The 9595-nt window shown below is 44.6% G+C and overlaps 1 long non-coding RNA gene across 1 annotated transcript; it reads left to right on the forward strand.

Moving 5' to 3' along the window:
* Window positions 1-249: 249 nt before the first annotated feature.
* LOC120531930 lies at window positions 250-6261 on the forward strand. The gene is made up of 4 exons (XR_005634181.1): window positions 250-451; window positions 567-687; window positions 2600-2699; window positions 3514-6261. It is a non-coding gene; the product is annotated as an uncharacterized LOC120531930 (long non-coding RNA).
* Window positions 6262-9595: the final 3334 nt, after the last annotated feature.

The following is a 9595-nucleotide window of genomic DNA, read 5'->3' on the forward strand; positions in this document are numbered from 1 at the left end:
GCATCTTTTAATGATATTAATTAAAGATTGAGTATTTTTAACTGTTTTTTCTTAGCTTTAACCTTTTTTTAGATTTCAGGATCCTGAATTGTAAGTATTTATTTTGTTACTTTATAACACACATTTTTTACATACAATTATACACATTTTTTTACCCCCTCTTTTTTTCTTCTTTTTCTTTTTGAATTTTTTTATTAATTTTTTTGCAGATTTTTTTCATTTTCACATTTTTTCATTAGGTTTTAATTACAAACACCAAGTATTTTATTGCACCTTTTTAGTTTTTACACTATTACACAGTTTATATTTTCCATTTTCAACCCTTCCCTTTACTTAAAGAAATAAAAAAATTAAAATAGATACTTACCTTAAAACAACTTACCTGTAGATCCTGTCAAAATTCTGGTCACATCCTGAGGGCTTGAGAGACAGTTTAGTTAATCAACCTTCGGTGAGTCAATTATTCATTTTCTTACCTTTTTCTTGGTTGTTTTTTTGTTGTCCTTGTGGGTGTTGGTGGTGGGAGGGATTGGGGAACAGCTAAAGTCCTTTTTATTCTTTTATAGGAAAACACAGAAGTTTTATTGACTTGGAGGATGTCTACCCCACCGGTCCAGAGGGTTTATTTTCAACTGTTTCAGGCCATTCATCATTTGGAGATTTTGTCAGGTCCGGAGCCGCCTAAAGGTATGTTGAGGCATAAAGAGCGTACGGTCAGCTACATTAAGCCCTCTTCTCCTAACGAGGATATTCTTCGGGAGATCAGGGCAAAAACTGATTTGTGGCTGACCGACATCATGGCCTCAGTGAAACAACATTACCAAAAAATTATTCAGGCGGTTTCGGATGACTTGCCTCCTTTTGATGAAGTGGCCTTGGCTAAAGCTATGGCCTACATTAAAAAGAGGTATAAACGTAAAATAACAGATTCCTCTTTACTTGCTTTTAGAAAAATAGTTTATACCAACTTTCTGGAGCGGGATGATGGATCGACATCCTCCAACCCAATGACACAACAGGAAGAACCTCACTCCACTGAGCCGCCGGGAGGATCACAAACATCGATTGATGCACCCCCGAGCGTCACCCAGAGGAGGAGGAAAGCCAGGACTCCACCGACCTCGCCAGTCATACAAACCCTTGAGCCAGTAGGAGCACAGGTCTCGTCTACTCAGGTTGACTCTGCCCCTCCCAGTATATCGGAGGGAGTCCCAAGCTCTGCCAGTCCTCCTAAAAAATCTAAACAAAAAACCAAAAACAAACAGTCTGAGCAGATGATGAATGACAAACTTGTCAAATCTGATGCTCTACAAATTTTTACATCTAATTCAAATCCATTAGTTTATTCTAAATTGTGGGAGGAAATGGGCATTGAGCAGGATATTAGGGTCATCTTGACGGATGAAGCCCTGTCATCCTTAAAAAATACGGGGAGACCGGGTTGGATAATTTCGCCACGGGACAGACAATTGAGCAATGTATGGGCTGGGTAAAACGTTCGAGAGAGGTGACAGCCGAGGTGGTGGTGGTGGCCTTTTTAGGTCTCAACCACATTATTCGAGGCTCCACCACTGAATTCGATAAAATGGTTTACCAGCTTATTTCTAACATGAAGCATTGTTTTCCTGTGGCAGATCATTATCTTTCCCTGCTTCCGCCAGTATATGATGGGCACGTGGGAGAAAAAATAGAACAATTCAATTTGGCCATTAAAAAACATTGCAAATTGGTTGATGGCATTTTCCCATGTGCTCATCTAAATTTAAAAAGAACTTCCTCGGCCAAGGCAGTTTTAACTAAGGAATCGGCGGCGAGGTTGGTTGACTCATGGGGGTCTCGGGTGTAGATGGGCCTACCCTCCCCCAGGACTAACCTTAAAGTCAGTGGGGAGGGGGCTAGTCTACAACTCGACGCCTAAACTTAAGATCGTAGATGGGGGCTAAAACTTGGAATTAGGATGGCCACTGTCTTAACATTAATTTCACTTCCTGTTGTTTTTAGATGGGCCCACCCCCACTGCAAATTCTTAACTTAAAGTCAGTGGGGGTGGGTCTTTATTTTGGCTAGAGCCCTGATGTTAAGATGGTGGGGAGGGCAGTAAGATAAAATTTAATGATGTCCTCTCCACTATAGGCCTAGTCATCTTAAGCGATTCTGTGTATTTCCTTTTGCCCTGATAGAACCCTTATTTTAAATTTGGACCGTTTACCCTGGTTTTTATCTAAATTTTATAACCCCGTGTATATTTTATGAATAGCCAGATTTTAGTATAGATTTTTTTTAATCCTCGTTGATTCTTCTAATGACCATTTTTTGTAGACTGTCTTTTAAACTAAGAATAAGAGTTTTAAAATTTATAAAAATTAATTTATATACCTCTTTTACAGTTCTTTTTTAATAGCAGCAGAGAGGGGTCTATTTTGAATTATTTATGGGGGGTATTCTAAATACTTATTGGCTTTTTTAGGAATAAGTGATGGGTCGGGGAAGAATGATAGAGATATCCCTCGTCGATAGTGTACCAGCGTATTGGGTGTACCCCAAATTTCGGGGTACATCAGATCTCCATTAACCCTAACCTAACCCTTGTTCTTTTCAGGGTCTGAGAACGTCTCTTCGTGTCCGGTTCCCGTCAAGCCCGCGGTGGTCCAGTGTCTCTTTTGCCCAGGCGTATTTCTCTTATCTTATCCTCACTATAGGTAAGGCCCTTAGGCTAAGACAGAATTATTACCCTGATGTTAAGATTTTCTACTAAATGCTCTTTCTGACTGTTTACCCCTCACTTCTTTCCTAATCTTAACCTCACTGTAATATGACCCTGAGGTCACAATAGAATTATTACCCAGGGCCCTGATGTTAAGATTTTCTTTCTTTTATGGTTTTTGTTTGATGTCTGATACAGAAAAACCCTAATAGTCAGCTCAGGGGGTTAATATAGGATGGGGGCCTGATGTTAAAAATCAGTCCCCTTGGTTTTAAAGAATAAGTAATAGTGCTGGTTCATTATAAAATGTGAATACCTTTTTTAACCACCTTAAGAAAGTCTTATAACCTTGTTTTAGTGTCCTTTTGATGTCCTTTATGAGCAGTCTCTAAATATCTATTTGGATTTAAATTTAAAGTAGTTTTTATTTTGACCAGTAAGGGGGTGCTATTTTTTAACCCCCTATTTGGTATCAGAAGTTTAAAATGAAAATTTAGAATATTGTAGATATACTCAAACTGGAACTGTTGGATATGGCTTGGTCAAATTTAAAGGGTCTTTAGACTTAATAATACATAATTTAATAGAATGGGTGCTTGTTTCTTTAAAATTGATTTATACATAGAGCAGTGTACCCATGCATTGGCCTTTGGGCTGTTATCCCCTACCCTCACCCTACCCTAACCCTTAACGCATGCGATTTGTTCTTTTCAGGGTCTGAGAACATCTCTTCGTGCCCACAGTGGTCTGGTGTCCCTCTTGCTCAGTGGTAACCCTAACCCTTAACACGTGTGATTTGTTCTTTTCAGGGTGCCCGGTTCCCATCGAGCCAGTAGTGGTCCAGTGTCCCTTTGCCCCGGCATCCGTCTGAAGCTCGAGAGCCGAGCCATTTCAAGGCGGCGTCAACGTCTCGCCACATCGGAGGAGTCGTCAATGCACTGACTTCCAAATGAAAGCTGGAAAAGTTTGATGAGGAAGGGGCAGGAGAACAGATGAAGTCAAAAAACAAAATGTGGAGAAGGTCGAAACCGAAGAGAGGAAGAACAAAAGGAGAAACACTGACCCAGAGCTCAAAGCTGAAGCACACAATCTCGATTAGACGAGCACCACCAGACGCGACTGCCCCGATACCATCCGATTTTGTTTTTCGCTTCTTTCTTGGCTCTTTTGGTTCGTGTAAAGGTTTTGACGGTTGCTGAATCTTATTTTGATAACATTTGATTGTAGACACTTCTACTCAACGATGTTTAAAATATTTGAACGTCTTTTTAGTGACACTGTTTTGTTTTTCCTTTGGGTGCCGCCATTTTGAGTTTAGTGTGTGTACCGTTGCTAGCCACGTTGCTATGAAGGATGACCAGAGGTCACGACCCCTGATGTCACAATGCATCAGGGTATAATAGGCCGAGCAGACATCCCATTTTTTTTTTTTTTCCCCCCGAGATGGTCCTGCGCTTATGTCTCGTGTCCCAGAATGTAACAGAATGTCCCGTTTTTTTAATCAACCAAAACTCCCACTTCGATTTAAACTACGCTGGAAACAAAAGTGTTGTGTCTCGCTTTGGAACAACGAAAGTCCGCTCGGCACAAACACTTCCTGCTTGTCCGAGTTGTGGATACACGTCTTTGGTGGTGCGCACATTTTGCTTATCGATCTCCTGGCTCGGCTTTGGGGCTTTTTTTCTGATTTCTGGTATTTTGAATCGGTTTGACGACAGATCAGTCGGACTTCCTGCTGTTGAACTTTACCAGGCTCTAGACGAGAGCCTCCCAACCACTGGGTGGCGCTGTGGGTCGTGAGTTGCTGTTCATTATAATGGTAATGAGTTGCAATGGCCTGTGGCGCTCCAACGATTACGCTCAATCTGCTCTGACATACCAAGGGGGACGCCCCCCCTCCACTCCACAGTGTGGACCCCAATCCCCCTTCGGTGGGACGTGGAGACACTTACATAAGAGAAAGGGGGCTACAACACCAAACAGGCTGGGACACACAGCTACAGAGTGCAGTTCATTGGCTGATTCCTCCTCATGAAACATTCTGTGTGGCAGAACCGTCCCGGTGCATTGTGGGAAGTGTTACCATTGGCAACAAGCAACACGAAATCTTCAAAATGGGGGCTCCTGTTGGAAAAAACAAAACGACATTGAAAACACCGTTTTAAAAAAAATGACTTTTGAATGAGGTCTCCAAACGAAATACCAGAGAAGAGGAACGGATTCACTGGATTTGAAGACCCCTGAAAAAGTCGTGGAGCTCGTTTTTAAAAACTTCAAGAAAGCCCAAGAAAAAGTAAATATAAGCGAGCGCAGTCAGCGTCCATCGTACTCGTGTAATCTGAGCACCCACGTCGCGGCAAGTCGACCAAACCGAACGACTCGTGCAGTCTGAGCACATTTACGACTGGCGAGTCCAGCGTGCCAGGTGAGTAGATGCTTAACCTGGCATACTGGTAAGCAATGCCACAAGTGCCATAGAAAACAACCCTTCTGTGCCCGCTATGTTGTGAAGGGTGACCAATCAGGGAATGAGATGTTGTAATGAGCAGGAGCCAATCAGAGAAGGGCCAACCGGAGCGTGATGGAGTCTGCGTTTTCAGAAACCTTTCTTTTCACCCATCAACACTGAAACGCTGCCAGGCGCTGGAAGACGTTTTCAGAAGTCATCGCCTTCGTGATTTGAGAATGCCAGGGTATGAAGGACAAAAGGTGAAATTGGAGACAAGCGTCGGCGCTGTTAAACCAAAGCGTAGTAGTGTGGACGCTGCCCTTCTCTACGCTGCGTTTGTTCACACGTCTTTTGTTTCAACGCCCTTTGTGTTCTGCCAGAGTCTCGGGGTATCTCAGACTGGATGGCAAACTTTCAGAAAATGACAACAAAAAGTGTCATATGTGTTAGGGTGGAGTCAACCTTCCTTTGGCACAACGGGGAACCTGCAGTGCCAGCATCAGAAAAGGTGCCATACGGGCAGAGAGCAGTAGGTGGCAGATTCTCCACTTTTTAATATTAAAGACCAGCAGGAGGCGCTCATTATCTCCAGTTTCTATAAGTTTCCCCCATTTAACAAAAGGACAATTGTCATAGTGTCTGTGTGTCTGTCCGGCTGCCATGTCTCTGTTGCATGCCTTTTGGTATGGGATTCATAAAAGTAGCACCATCTGTTGGAATGACAACGACAACGCATTTTACTACTACATGTGTTACAGAACAGATTTCCATAGATGGTGCACTGCAAACATTAGCACTGAATACGCTGACATCTATGGTGACCACTCAGATTTCAGCCCGTCTTACACGGAAGCACAGCTTGTCATTGGCATAAAGTAGCACATCCGACTCCTAATATCACAGGGCAGTAGCAGACACTGTCACCAGTTAATTCAATTAACCGTAGGAGGTGCCATCTCCACATTATACCGGTCGAGAAATGTAGGTGGCGCTGTTTCTTTTTCACAGCACTTGACACCAGCAGGAGGTGCTGTCCTCAGTTTGTACAATGGAGGAAGAGCACAAGGTGCTTTCTTCGAGTCCTAAAATTAAAGAACAGTAGGGGGCGCCATCTCCATGTCACACCATTAGAGAACTGTAGGTGGCGCTGTTTTTACAATTAGATTTTTTCCACAACTTTCTACAGTTTTTGCAGAAAGTTTGCAGTTTGCTTTGTTTTTGACATTTTGTTTTTTACTCCAAAGGATTAAACTTTAATAATTAATAAGGTTGTTTGGGTTACCACTTGAAAGTTTTATATTTTTTCACGTTGTTCCACGATGCCATGTTTGTTTTGGCTCGTTTGTCACCTTCTTTGCAAAATAGAATTCCTGTTACTATGACAATGATGGTCTTGACCACTGGGATGTCATCAGCATGACGGTATTTACTTCGCCACTTGAGACCCCCCTCTGTCTGAGGTCCGGGGGTCTAAGAGTGTTTCATGAGCAGCTGTAGGTGGCGCCATCTCTGGCTTTTGGCACTGGACACCAGTAGGAGGTGCCATCTTCAGTACAGACAATTAACAGGCAGTAGGAGGCTCCGCTGTTAGTTCATACAGTTGACCTCCGAGGGCCATAGGAGGCGCTATTTTTAGTTCATACCTTTAGGGGGCTATAGGTGGCGCCACTTCTGGATGACTCAGTTCATTTTTGACTGATCATGTTTTACATTAACTTTTATTTAGTGTGTTTCACCACACAGCTGCCAGCCTTCTTCTTTTGATGGGTGAGCAAGAACTGTGGGGTCTCTGTGGCAATTGGGCTCCTTCAGTGGACGTACTTCTGGCTGCAGGCCACCAGGGGGCGTTGGATGGGAATCCCATTAAAAGGGGTCTATGAGGGGTCTGTGGCAGCAGGGAGTGCAGAATCAAGCACCAGAGCCCGAAGGTGACAGTGAGTGGCAGTTAAGGTGGCAGCCACTTGGGGACAGGGACATGAGTGAGGTGAGTGACATGTGTGGCATGACTGAGCCCAGCCATTGGCTCTTAACTGTGCTTTTGTGAATCCGTCTGTGATGGGTGTGCTGAAGTGCTAAATTAAAATGGCGCCATTTAGTTTAGCATCACTTAAGGGCATCAGGGTGCCAACTTAATTATATAGCACCCCCTCAGTCCTGCTGCACCCCCTGACTGCCCACCTGCAGCCTTCCATTTTTTTTTTTTTTACAGATGTTTGGACACAAAGAGTTGGCATCATGGAGATTCCACACACAACATTTTATTCCACATCCTCGGTGCCCTTGCCAAGTGCCTTGGGTACAGACCCCAACCCAACTCACAGGCCTAACCCTTGGGAGCGTCAGCTGGGAGTTTAATCCCTAGTTTGCCCAGCAGGTGGCACCACTGTGACTGCACTTGTTGACTGTGAGGGGTCTGCTTTTTAGAAGGTGCCCGTCTGACCATTTTAAAGCCAACTTATCCAGATTTTATGGGTGGGGGTGTGGGAGTCCTTGGAGCCTGTCGTAGCAGCAGTGGGCATATATTAGGAAGAAACCCTAAAGGGGGCACCAGTCCACTCACACAGTGACATTGGGGATTTACAATGTTGGGGGAAATGAGCCATCCAGTGATTCCCAGCTTAGGTTCGTGGGACTGCCGGGGGCACCAGTGGAGATGGTGCCATGCAGGCTGTGCCCACACTCAAACCTTTGACACCCACCTGCCCATCCCTTTCTTGCTGTCTTCACTGAGCTGTCAATTACTTCTGACAGGCGGTGGCATCGACTTTTATATTCCGATGGACGCTGAGACATCTTCCTTACTTAGCTGCTTTACAGAGCAGCTTGTGATGGGAGTTCCCTGCGAGAGGCGCTATATAGAATAGAGACGGAGAATCAGACACCTGTTGACCTGAAGGTGTGTGTGCAGACTGGACGAGGTCAATCCGCACAGGGCTCATGATGACTCCAAGGCAGGAACCCTCCCTGGGCTGGAGGCCAGTCCATCAGGACATAAGTGCTCAGTGGCACCTGAACGAGATGAAGGTCATGTCACGCCCGTGCACTGGCACTGCAGCTCAAAGGAGAAGTCGCGGGTCACGGGTGATGATGAGCTGCAGCTGCTGCACCCTGGCGCTCCCAGATCACCACTGTGGAACCAGTTTGTGTGGGCCTTTGGTAACAGAAAGTGGATGTTTGGAAAAGGTGACAAACTCCAGTCTGGGGTTTCAGGAAGACAGAGCTTATCCTGGCAACATGGGCACACAGCCTGGCACACTCACAATGAGACCATTTAGAGATGTGGGAGAAAAGTGGAAAATTAGGGAAAAATCACCCAACACACAGGGAGAGGACAGAACATGAAGGGGGCAGCGCCAACCACTGAGCCACTGGCATTAAATACATTCTGCTGCTTCACTGTGTGAATAGTGCGCACCCCGTGGGATAAAGTGTGAATTACAACAAAACTCATTTGGGCAGACATTGGCGCTCAGCACTGCCCACAACCCCTTTACTGAAATAAACAGAATAAGAAGATGGGGGGCTTGGATGGATCAATCAGTCCTCCCACTACCCCCTGTGTGTCCATAGTCTACTCTGGACTAGGAGTCGAGAAACTTCTAAGAAAAACCAAAGAGAGAAATGAAAGGCACTATATAACAGATAGATAGATAGATAAATAGATAGATAGACATGAAAGGCACCATATAATAGACAAATATATAAGGAAAGGTAATCTTATAATAAATAGCTTTGAAAGGCACTATATAAGATAAACAGATAGTTATGGTACTATATAAGACGGACATGAAATACACTATATAACTAACATTAGATAGATAGGTGTGAAAGGCACTATATAAGCTAAATAGATAGGAAACTTACTATATTAGGTAAACAGACAGGAAAGGCACTATATAAGTGATAGATAAGAAAGGAAAGATGCTGGTCCAATAAACAGAGCTATGAAAAGCAGTTTATATGATAGAGGTATAGGTGGGCACAACACTATATAAAGTTCCTTCCTCCATCCCCTTTTGTCCTTTCCTGTCATCCTGAGGAACGTTTTAACGTTGATCTGATTTCTCCACCTGCTGTAGACGACATTCTGCTACATATCAACCGAACAGGCCGTGTCCAATGTGTGCCCGCTCAATGAACTTTGAGGTTGGCCAGTGGGCACAATCTTAGGCTGTAGCTGAAGAGCTTCATCAGCCCGTTTCTGCCTGGCCTATCGTTCAAGTGCTGGACCCCTGACCGGCCCTGCTTTTCAGAAAAGAGGCTGTCTTCCGCAAAGGGCAATGCCTTCCGTCTCCAGCAGAGGTCAGCAGGTCGACAGGGATGCGTGCAGACGCGTCTTGCGAACAAAGGGAGAGAAAGCGGGCGGCGCAGACGAGCTTGCTGACTTGTAAAGTCGCGTGCCCGCGGCGGGAGCGAGCGCTGGTACGGTCACGAGCACGCGC

The sequence above is a fragment of the Polypterus senegalus genome, chromosome 6 (genome assembly GCF_016835505.1).
Source record: "Polypterus senegalus isolate Bchr_013 chromosome 6, ASM1683550v1, whole genome shotgun sequence".
Lineage (NCBI taxonomy): Eukaryota > Metazoa > Chordata > Cladistia > Polypteriformes > Polypteridae > Polypterus > Polypterus senegalus.